Source organism: Saccopteryx bilineata, chromosome 1 (genome assembly GCF_036850765.1).
Source record: "Saccopteryx bilineata isolate mSacBil1 chromosome 1, mSacBil1_pri_phased_curated, whole genome shotgun sequence".
NCBI classification, from domain to species: Eukaryota; Metazoa; Chordata; class Mammalia; order Chiroptera; family Emballonuridae; genus Saccopteryx; species Saccopteryx bilineata.
Window position 1 is genome coordinate 9790971 of NC_089490.1, and position 12588 is coordinate 9803558.

General features: G+C 37.9%; 1 protein-coding gene across 1 annotated transcript in view; it reads left to right on the forward strand.

The window, feature by feature from the left end:
- The window catches only part of LOC136319150 (uncharacterized), a 348276-nt gene that overhangs the window by 261177 nt on the left and 74511 nt on the right, over positions 1-12588 (forward strand). The window lies entirely within an intron of this gene.

Sequence of the window (12588 nt, forward strand, 5' to 3'; positions counted from 1 at the left end):
GAGTGAACAGGAGACAGATCAGCACCAATAACCTCCCCTGTCCTTCCCTCACCTGGTCCTCATCCCCTGTCTTCTCTCTCAGTGACCATCTGCCTCGTGTCTCAGTGTCTCAGCCTTCCAGCTCTGATTCCCCGTGTTCACATGTTGTTCAGTTTCTCCCATTACGAGCCATCCACTTGTCGTGTTGCAATCAAGGAGTCAAAGATTTTTTGTCAATATAATTTTATCAGTAGCATATCTACAAGTGTAGGTAGTTTTAAATATATATTTTGCTTGTAAGTTTTCTCCAAGAACAGCTTGGGTCATTTGATTCAGAACCTCCCTCATTGTTATTTCTTCATCTGATTTATTTAGTTTCATTCAGGCCCGACTTAAAACAGACACTTAATTCAATAATATTGAGAGTTAATAGTTTGAGAAAAACATTGTGAATAGACGCACATAAGAACTAACCCTGCATTTACTTATACAAGGAGAGACCAAAAATAACTTTACCATAGCCTATGGTGGCCCCGTGGACAGAGCATGGACCTGGAACACTGAGGTGGCCATTTCGACCCTGGACTTGCCCGGACACAGCACACAGGGCAGCAGCTACAGCTACAGTGAAGCAGCTATGAGTCCACATGCTTTCCCTCCTACCTCCCATTTATTTTCTCTATGATATTAAAAAATAAAATCTCTTCAAAAAAAGATAATTTATAAATTAGACAGCAAAAACAATATTTTAAAATTTTTCTATTATTTTACTAAATTAACCTCATTTTCCATAATTTCTTGTATGTAGAAATACCTGTGGACAATAGTGAGCACTGAGCTTGTATGTAGATGTGTGTTTGGGGCGGGTGTTTGTGATCTGTTGATTTGCTCGTTCATCTGAAATGCGGTCAGTTTAATTTTAAATTAAACTTCATCAGTAAATTTGAATTCTCTTTGTGGTTTTTAATCATAAAATTGACATTGACCTTTTCTCTTTTTTTCAGATAAAATTGAGAAAAATAAAGGTAAATTAGACTTGATCTAGATAGGTGCCTCTACTGTATGCTTCCAATCACTGGTTAAGTCACTGTCTCCTGTGGGAATGAATATTTGGTCTGAAAAAGGTGACAGTGCAGTGACAGGGGAATGCTTAGTGTTGCCCATTCAAAATGTCTGACCTAACACTATCATAGTTTTACTTCCTGACTTAGTATCTGGGGCCCAGGGGACAGAGGAGGACACAGCACTGCCTCTGACGTGACAGGACCTCTTGGAACCCGATGGTTCTGACCTTCACAGAACTGAGTCAGTGTGAGCTCCTCTGTGATCTAGGAAAGGGGACGCATTGTGTGTTCTTCTTTACCCGATATTGTGTCTTCACTTGGAATGAGGGGTTTATTTCTTCCTTTTCCTTTTCAGCTGAGAGTGACCCCAAGAAAGGTAAGTGCCCTTAGCCTCCTCCCTGGTCCTTCTCTCATCTGATCCTTAGTCCCTTGTCTTCTGTCTCAGTGACCACCTACCTTTTGTCTCAGGGTCTTTGCCTTTTAACTCTGATTACCTATCTTCCTTTGCTTTTCAATTTCTCTCATGATTACCACCATTTCACTTCTCACAATCAATGAACAGGGCATTTCAGTCAAATGAATTTTATCACTAAGATATCTGGAAATTTAGAAACTTCTAAAGTTTCTGAGTGTAAGTTTTCTACAAGGACAGCTCGGGTCACTTGACTCAGAACCTCCCTCACTGTCATTTCTTTCCCTTCATCTGATTCACTCAGCTTCATTCAGACATGAGTTAAAACAGACACTCAGGTTCAATAAGGTTGGAAATTACTAGGTGGACCAAAATGTTGTGAATAGACGCACATAAGAACCTAACCCTGTATTTACGTATGCGAGCTGTCTTTCAGTGACTCTTGTACAGTGAAGATACTGCAATTAGAATAGAATACATATATAGAGAGAAGCTTCGAAAGACCTTTTTTTTTCTTTATACAGAGATAGAGAGAGAGTCAGAGAGAGGGATAATAGGGACAGACAGACAGGAACAAAGAGAGATGAAAGGCATTAATTATTAGTTTTTCGTTGCGACACCTTACTTGTTCACTGATTGCTTTATAACATGTGCCTTGACGTGGGCCTTCAGCAGACCGAGTAACCCCTTGCTCGAGTCAGCGACCTTGGGTCCAAGCTGATGAGCTTTTGCTCAAACCAGATGAGCCTGCGCTCAAGATGGCGACCTCGGGGTCTCGAATCTGGGGGTCTTCCGCATTTCAGTCTGACATTCTATCCACTGCACCACTGCCTGGTCAGGCTGAAAGACAATTTTAAATATGACAAATATGTCATAGTGCTTCATATAGAGTGAAAAAATTAAAAATTATTTAAAAACTATCAAATAAATATGTTTAAAATTTTTACAGAATTTATTAAATATGTTTCATTTCTCCTATTTAACAGGTGTTTTTACTGTATTTTAAATTTATTGGGGTGACCTTGGTTAATAAATATATACAGATCTCAGGTGCATGATTCTACCCCATCCGCACGTGGCAGTGTGTACCCACCCCATTCACAGATCCTCTGTCACTCTTCCATTTATTTTAAGCCTTTATTTCCCCACATCTCATATGATATTTGTCACTTGCAGTGATGATTAAGTGGGATGAATTTTCAAGATATTTCCTTTATTTATTGAATAGATATGACTTGTCCATGTTGCAGAAACAGCATTAGCAGATGAAACACTTTCGCTGGCACCCTACAGTGTGTAGAGAACCTGTCTCATATGTGAGCTGAGATATTTGTTTCTCAGTTAAGGTAAAGGCTCAGTAAGGTCCACTGAGAAACAGAATCCCTGTCAGAGAATCCCAGTCCTTTCTCTGTCCTGAATTCAGCACCCGTAGAAATGAAGATATTCTTCACTCAGAAATGAGTTAAAACAGAAACTAAAACACAGTGTGGTTAAAATTAATACATGGACAAAAACAGGGAGGACGCAGCCCCCAGACCCCTGACCCTGTGTCACTGGGAGGAGCTGTGTGTCAGTGCTCCTTCCACAGTGTGGTGGCCACTCTGCACCATGTCGCTGCCGCAGCGGTGATACTCATGATGTGTTTAAAGCGTCCATTGACCGTATTAATGCTAAAAAACTGAGTAAGAGGAACATAAATATTTCAAATACACCAAGAATATTTTTAGCTTAACATGTGGTCACTCAGTGGATAGAGCATGGACCTGGTACAGTGAGGTCACCAGTTCGACCCTGGACTTGCCCAGACACGGCACCCAGGGCAGCAGCTACAGCTACAGTGAAGCAGCTATGAGTCCACACGCTTCCCTCCTGCCACTCACCCCTTCTCTATTTTATATTAATAACTAAGGTCTTTTGAAAAAAAAAAAACAATTATATTACAAATTAAACAGAAAAGTAATATATTAAAATTTTTATGCTATTTTATTATATTAACTCCCTATTCTACCTTTTTATTTGCTGTATAATAACTGTGGACAAAAGTGTGCTCTGAGCCACTGTGTAGTTGTGTGTTTGGGGGTGTTATGTGTGATTTGATATGTGTTTGAGTGTTCATCTGAAATTCCCTTAACTTTAAATTTGAATTAATCAGAAAACTTCAATTCTTTTGTGGTTGTTTCCCATGAAATTGATGTTAACCTTTGGGTTTTTTTTATTTTTCAGGGCTCCTGAAGAAAACTTCTGGTAAGTTTACTGATAATCCTTTACTCTTGATACACTTGAAAAAATCAGGCATTTTCTTTTCTTGATATTTCTGGCCTTTTTATCCAAGGACTTCCTCCTACATGACTATTGTCTTTCCAATGGCTTTGAGACAGGACTTCTCCAATTATGGGCTTCAGTCCATTTCTGTTTCCTGCCTTCCATTCTTTCCCATTCCGTCCTTTCTCACTTTACAGTTCTTTTTCTCTAAACATTGGCTGCTTATGTCTTGCAGTAAATTGTCACAGTTTCATTAACATTGGTCAGATGAGGGGTATTAAGCTGACAGATACATGATTTTTAAAATAAAGATATATTATAGGTGCATATAGTGTGTATATATCTGAATATATACATATGTATTTCTGGAAAATATTCAAACTTAGGAATTTTGTCACATATTCCAAGTCTGACAGCCCACTATTATACGATTAAGTCTTCCCAAACCCTTGAGAGAAAAGACTCCAAACTTTAACCTATAAGTGTCTCTGTCCATTGTCTTCTCAGAGCCTGTGTCATGATGAATACCTTGTATCATTCACTGGTCAGATGTGACAGAGTGGGGCGTCCCTCTTCCACTATCCTTGATCATATGACCCAAGTGTTCCAGGGTCTCTAAATAGTTTACATCATATTTTCTGACTTAAAACACAACTGAAATACAATAAGATTGTGAATTAAATGGTGGAAAAAAATGTAGTCAATAGGCACATATAAAATCCTAATCCTGTAATAACCTATACGAGCAGTCTTTGAGTAACTCTTGTGCAATGGCTGTAGCACTTTTGTACAAGGTAGGTGCTGCTATTAGTATATATGTGTGTATATATATATATACATGCAAAGACCTTTTTAAATATGACTGATATTTCATAGAGGTCCATATAGAGTGAAAAGTGATCAAGAATAATGTAATTTAAAATATCAAATAAATATTAAAATAATTACAAAATTAAATGTTTCATTTCTCATATTTTAAAGTGTTTTTTAATGTTTTATTGACATTATTGCAATGACCTTGGTTAATAAAGTATGCAGGTCTCAAGAGCACAATTCTCTCACATCTCATCTGTACGTGGCAGTGTGCTCACCACCCGGTCACATATTCCTCTGTCACCCTCTATTTATTTTCTACCGTTGTGTCCCTACATGTCACATGGCATTTTTCAACTGTAGTGATGATTTTAGTCCCATGGGTTTTCATGTTCTACACTTTTATTTATGGAATATATGAGACTTGTGCACGTGGCAGAAACAACCATTAGCAGATGTAACACTTTCTTTGCCTCTTATTCATGGTGTTTATAAACCTGTCTCATTCACGTGTGCTTTCATAGCTTTTTCTCGGTAAGGAGAAAGGCTCATGAAGGGCAGTGAGAAACAGAATTTATGTCAGAGATTCCAGATCTTGTCTCTCTTCAATCCAGCACTCATGAATATTAAGATATTCTCATTCAGGAATGAGTTAAAACAGAAACTCAAATACAGTGTAATTAACAACAAATCCCTGGACAAAAACAAGGAGGATGCAGCCCCCAGACCCCTGACCTTGTGTCACTGGGAGGAGCTGTGTGTCAGTGCTCCTTCCACAGTGTGGTGGCCACTCTGCACAATGTCGCTGCCACAGCAGTGAGTCTCACTGGTGTGTTTAAAACATCCAATGACCATACTAAAGCTAACAAGCAAAGTAACAGAAACATAAGTATTTCAAATAGACCAAGAATATTTTTAGCCTAGCCTGTAGTCACTCAGAAGATAAAGCCTGGACCTACATCACTGGGCTGCCCCGTTCAACGGTGGACTTGCCTGGACATGGCACACAGGGCAGCCGCTACAGCTAAAGTGAAGCAGCTATGAGTCCATATGCTTCCTTCCTGCCCCTCATCCACTCTCTAAGTAATATTAATACCTATAATCTTTTGAAAAAAGTCCATTATTTCGTAAAATAACAGCAAAGTAATATTTTTTAAATTTTATATTATTTTATTAAATTAACTCCCTTTTCCAACTTTTTATTTACCACACAATAACTGTAAACAGTCGGGAGCTCTGAGCCACTGTGTAGTTGTCTGTTTGGGGGTTGTTATGTGTGATTTGATGTCTATTTGTATGTTTATGTGAAATTTCCCTAATTTTAAAATCAAATTAATCAGTAAGTATTAATTCTCTTTGTGGTTGTTTCCCAAGAAATTGACAAAGATCTTTTCTTTTTTTTTATTTTTCAGAACGCGCAAGGAAAAGTTTTGGTAAATTTAATGATATTCCTTTACTCTTGATCCACTTTAAAACATCATTCTTTTTCTTTTCTCTGATATTTCTTAACCATTTTATTCAAGTGCCTTCCTCCTAAATGAACATTTTCTCTCCAGTGCTTTTGAGACAGGACTTTAGGAATATAACCATCTACGTACAGAGCAGGTGTCATATGATGAGTGCAACTAAACCATGTTTCTCATAATGGGGCCTCTCTTCTTCACTTCCTCATCACTGGTTCACTCCTTGTCTCCTGTGTGAATACATTTGTTTTTTAATCTGTAAAACGTGATAGTCCCCTGACATGAGAGCACTTATTATTGTACATCCCAGCATGTCTAACCTAACTCCGTTAGTGTTTTATTTCCCGATTAAGTATCTTGTGCACAAGGGACAGGGGAGGGAAAACTGCATAGCCTCTGATGGGTGAGGTGTGTTTTCTTACCTGATAGATCCTACTTTCAGAGATATGGGTCCATGAGTGCTCCACAGTAGACCACGAAATGTAGGGGCTTTTCTCTGTTTACTTTCCTACCCAATATTGTGTTTTCACCAGGAATGAGTTGTTTATTTCTTCCTCTTACTTTTCAGCCAAGAAACAAAAGAACAATGGTCAGTTCCGCTCACCTTCACCCCTTGTCATCCCCTCATCTGTTCCTTACTCCCTTCTCCTCAACTCTAAGTGACCCTGTACCTTTGTCTCAGTGTCTTGGCCTTTTAACTTATAGCCAATTCACCTGCCTTCCAATCTCTCCCATTTCACACCACCATTTTTCTTTTGTTGCAATCAAGGAGACCAAGCCCTTCTGTCAAGTAACCTTTATCAATCAGATATCTAGAACATTTAGTACATTTAAAGTTTCTGAGGGTAAGTTTTTTCAAAGGACAGTGAGATCATTTGATTCAGAACCTTCCTCACTGTCACTTCTTTCCCTTCATCTGATTTATCTAGCTTCATTTATGCATGTCGTAAAGTGGAAAATAAAATAGTACAAGGTTGACAATTAATTGGTGGACAAAAGCATTGTGAATAGATGCACTTAAGAAGCTAATCCAGGAGAAATGGCGGCATGAGAGATACTCCTGATCTCTATCCTTAAAATTTCAACAAATTCTACTACTATACACAGAGAAAAAAACACCAGATGAACCTGTAACATACACACAACCTGAAATATACACACAATGGATAGACAAATGTGGGATTGCTCAAGAAGGCGGGCCAAGCACAGAAGAAAATGAATGCCAGAGGACTGAGTCTCTTTCCTCATGGTCCCAAGGGAGGGAGTCTCTGTTGGAGCAGCTTTGTCTCCACACCAAAACAGGGAGGAGAGGACAGTCTGGGGAGAAGGAACTGAGATGGGGTATTGACCAAGAATGGGGATCAGAACTCTTTCCTGGCCTCTGCAGCACTCATGATTGCAGACGCTGGGGGCACAAAGCCCATGGCACACTCCCAAGAACTGCCTGAGAATATCTTGTGGAGATCAGCCTATGGGGCACTGGGGTACTCTCGATCTGCCAGCAGAGTTTAGCCTTTAATGCCAGATGTGCCTGATTATCTGCACCCCACCTGCCTAGAAGCTCGGGCACTTGTTTTCCGGACTGACTTTCGCGTGTGTGGGTGAGACTCCCCTGATCTGCGATCTCTGCTGCAAGTGCTGCTGAAGCAGGGACATTGGCTTGTGGCGTGCACCCCTGCCCTGCCCATGGCTGTGCTTTGAGTGCTTAGAGTGGTATTGGAGCAAGGACTAGACTGCATCACCCCAGTCTCCCCATCCTGCATTGCTCCCCTTGGTCTCCAAACTGCTCTCCTCTGTGAGAGGCAGGGGTGACCCAGCGCTTGATCCCCTGCTCTGTAGGGACATGGCAGAGGGACGTGGAGGACCCCTGCTTGGCCATTGCTAGAGCCATAAAACTGCAAAGCCCTAACAACAAGCTCCTCCTAACAACACAACAGCATTCCCTGCATCATTAGAAGGCAACAGTGATGCATCAACAGAACTCCAACCAAGAATCTCACAGAGGCCACTCAGCAGTACATTGCTCCCACCAGAAAAAGAAATAATTATCTCTTGTTGGGGTTATTAACAATACCACTAGCAAATGCCATCAAGGAAAAAGAAATCAAATATGGATGTACAGGACAGAGATGTAGCTCAGGTAGATGATGGAAAATTTCCAGGAAAAATTTCAATTACATGGAAACCCTGGAAATCAATGACAGAGAATTCAAAATTGAAACTGTAAAAAATCTCAATAAAATACTAGAAAAGACAGAAAGGCAATTTAGAGAGCTCAAACAACAACATAATGAACAAAAAACGTACTTTACCAAGGAAATTAAAACTATAAAAAAGAACCAAACAGACTTGAAAAACTTAATACATGAACTGAAAAATAAGATAAGCTTAATCAATAGAACAGGCCAGATAGAGGACAGAATCAGTGACATTGAAGAGGGGCAACTAGAGATGCTACAAAGAGAAGAAGAGAGAGACTCACGAATTGAAAAAAAAAAAATGAGAAAGCCCTACAGGAATTGTCTGACTCCATCAGGTAGAGCAATATAAGAATAATGGCTATATTAGAAGAAGAGAGAGAAAGGTAATGGAGAACATACTGAAACAATTAATTGATGAAAACTTCTCAAGCCTGTGGAAAGAGTTAGAGCCTTGAATTCAAGAAGCAAACAGAACATCTTGTTACCTTAACCCAAACAGACCTACTCCAAGGCACATTGTAATGAAATTATCACAAATCAATGACAAAGAATCCTCAAGGCAGCTAGGCAGATAAAGGATACAACATATAAAAGAAGGCCCATTAGGCTATCATCAGACTTCTCAGTAGAAACTCTAGAAGCCAGAAGAGAGTGGAACCAAACATTCAAAGTACTGAAAGAGAGGAACTACCAGCCAAGAATACTATCATATATACATCAAAACTACCCTTCAAATATGAAGGGGAAATGAAAACTTTTACTGACATACAGAAGCTGAGGGAACTGACCAACAAAAAACCCCCACTACAGGAAATACTAAAGGGGGTTATCTGATCACATACAAAGAACAAAACAAACAAAATTGTCATCAAATTTTTACTTGTAGTAAATTTATTGTCATTTAAATTTATCTGTATGTATCTTTTGATCTCTTCTTTTATTTCTGCTTTGACTCAGTCATTTTTTTTAAAGTGCGTTGTTTAATTTTTACATTTTTGTTGGTGTGTTTACTTCTTTTTTGCAGTTGAATTCTAGTTTCAAAGCCTTATGGTCAGAGAAGACCCCTACAATAAAAACAAGGATAATCTGTGACAACAATCACATAAAAGGGGAGAGGGTAAGATCAGCAGTAGCAAAGGAGGATGGAGTGCCGAAGCACTCATGAGATAATGGACTGTAATAAATATGATAATTTTTCTTTTAATAACCTAATGATAACCACTACTGAAACACATAGCTGAAAAAAGAAGAAACAGAAAATAGAAGTATGGAATACCAACAAACAAAAAAAATGACAGAAAAACAAAAAAGAAGAGCCAAACAAGACACAAAGCTATCAAAAAGCAGTATATAATATGGCAGTAGGAAATCCCCAAGTGTCAATAATTACACTAAATGTAACTGGATTGAACTCACCAACTCACCAATAAAGAGGCACAGATTGGATCAAGAAGCAAAACCCAACAGTATGCTGCATTCAATAGACACATCTGAGATACAAGGATAAAAATAGATTCAAAGCAAAAGGTTGAAAACTATTCTCCAAACAAATAATATCCAAAGAATAACAAGTGTAGCCATACTCATATCTGACAGTGCTTCTTCAAGACAACAAAGGTAACCAGAGACAAAGATGGTCATTTCATAATGATAAAGGAGACATTGTATCAAGAAGACATAACACTTCTTAATATAAATGCAACAAACCAGGGAGCAGCAAAATATATAAGACATCTACTAACTGATCTAAAAGTAGAATCCGAAAAAAATATAATCATACGTGGAGACCTCAGTACAACATTGATGGCTTTAGATCATTCATCCAAATGGAAAATCAATAAAGAAATATCAGCCTTAAATAAAACACTAGAATAATTGGATACAATAGACATCTACAGGATATTTCATCCAAAACCATCAGAGTATAAATTTTTCTCCAGTGTACATAGAATATTCTCAAGAATAGATCATATGTTGGGCCACAAAACTAACATCAACAAATTCAAAAAGATTGAAATGATACCAAGCATCTTCTCTGACCATAAGGCTTTGAAACTAGAATTTAACTGCAAAAAAGAAGTAAACACACCAACAAAAATGTAAAAATTAAACAACACACTTCAAAAAAAATGACTGAGTCAAAGCAGAAATAAAAGAAGAGATCAAAAGATATATACAGATAAATTTAAATGACAACACAACATATCAGAATCTCTGGGATGCAGTGAAAGCAGTAATAAGAAGGAAGTTCATATCACTATAGGCCTATATGAACAAATAAGAGAGAGTCCAAGTGAACATTACATCTTAAGGAACTAGAAAAAGAAGAATAAAGGCAACCCAAAACCAGCAAAAGAAAGAAAATAATATTGAAGGGCTTTTGGTTGTTTCCATGTCTTGGCCTGGATAAAGAAGATGTGGCACATATACACTATGGAATACTACTCAGCCATAAGAAATGATGACATTAGATCATTACAGCAAAATGGTGGGATCTTGATAACATTCTATGGAGTGAAATATGTAAATCAGAAAAAAAAACAAGAACTTCATGATTCCATATATTGGTGGAACATAAAAACGAGACTGAGACATGGACAAGAGTGTGGTGGTTACCAGGGGAGGAGAGAGGGAGGATGTGGGAGGGAAGGAGGGAGAGAGTTAGGGGGAGGGGGAGGGGCACAAAGAAAACTAGATAGAGGGTGACGGAGGACAATCTGACTCTGGGCTATGAGTATGCAACATACTTTAATGACAAGATAACCTAGACATGTTTTCTTTGAATATATGTACCCTGATTTATTAATGTCACCCCATTAACATTAATAAAAATTTATTAAAAAAAGAAAATAATAAAAATCAGAGTAGAAATAAATGAAATAGAGAACAGAAAAAGTATAGGAAAAATTAATACAACAAAGAGCTGGTTCTTTGAAACAATCAATAATATCAAAAAACCCTGGCAAGAGTAAGGAAAAAGAGAAAGGACTCATATAAACAAAATCCAAAATGAAAAAGGAGAAATTATCACAGATATCATAGATATACAAAGGATTATTGCAGAATACTACAATTATTACTTCCCAAACCCTTGAGAGAAAAGACTCTAAACTTTAATCTATAAGTTTCTCTGTCCATTGTCTTTCAAAGCCTGTGTCATGATAAATACCTGATATCATTCACTGGTCAGATGTGAGAAAGTGGTGCATTCCTCTTCCCCTGCCCATGATCATATAACCCAGGTGTTCCAAGGTACCTTAATATTTTACTTAATTTTTTCTGGCCTTTGAAAATACACTACCATGTCATTAAGCTGACACTGTTATCAAATGAAAAACTGCACTTAAAAATATACAATTTGCAGAAGGATGAATTATCTTAAAGTAAGTGGAAAAGTGATTTATTTCTGACCTATATTTTTTATGTGAAGAGTACAAGAAAAACAATTGAGGTTTTTTTAAAATTAATCTTTCAAAGCTTAAATCCTTTTCTCTAATGACAATTACAATTATATATTTTCTCTCTCCTGAATTCAGCTCCCATGAGTATTAAGATGGTCTTCATTCAGAAAAGAGTTAAAACAGAATCTCCAATACAGTGTAGTTAATAAACAATCTGTGGACAAAAACACGGAGGACACAGCATTAGACCGCTGACCCTGGGTCACTGGGAGGAGCTGTGTGTCAGTGCTCCTTCCACAGTGTGGTGGCCACTCTGCACCATGTCGCTGCCACAGCGGTGAGACTCACTGATGTGTTTAAAACATCCAATGGCCATACAAAGCTAACAAACAGAATAACAGAAACATAAGTATTTCAAATAGAAGAAGAATATTTTTAGCCTAGCCAGTGGTGGCCCCATGGACAGAGCCTGCACCTGGACACTGAGTTTGTCTGTTTGCCCTGGACTTGCCCAGAGAAGGCACACAGGGCAAACAACACACAACTAAACTGAAGACACGATGTGTCCACACGCTATGTTCCCATCTCCTATTCCTTTCCTCAGTTATATTAATATATAAAATATTTTGAAAAATTAATTACTTTACAAATTAAACAGAAAAATGAATATTTTTAAGTGTTTATATTATTTTACTAAATTAACACCCTTTTCCTCCCCTTTATTTACTGTAGAATACCGGTGGTCAATAGTGAGCTCTGAGCCACTGTGATTTGGGGCATATGTGTGTGTCTTTGTGTGTGTTCTTTTGAAATTAACCTAATTTTGTTTTTCAATTTATCAGTAAATTTGAATTCTCTTTGTGGTTGTTTCCCATGAAATTGACATTGATATTTTTTTTCTTTTCTTGTCTTTTTCAGAGGAAATTAAGAGACAATTAGGTAACAATACTGATATTCCTTTACCTTTAATGCACTTGAAAACATCTGGTTTAT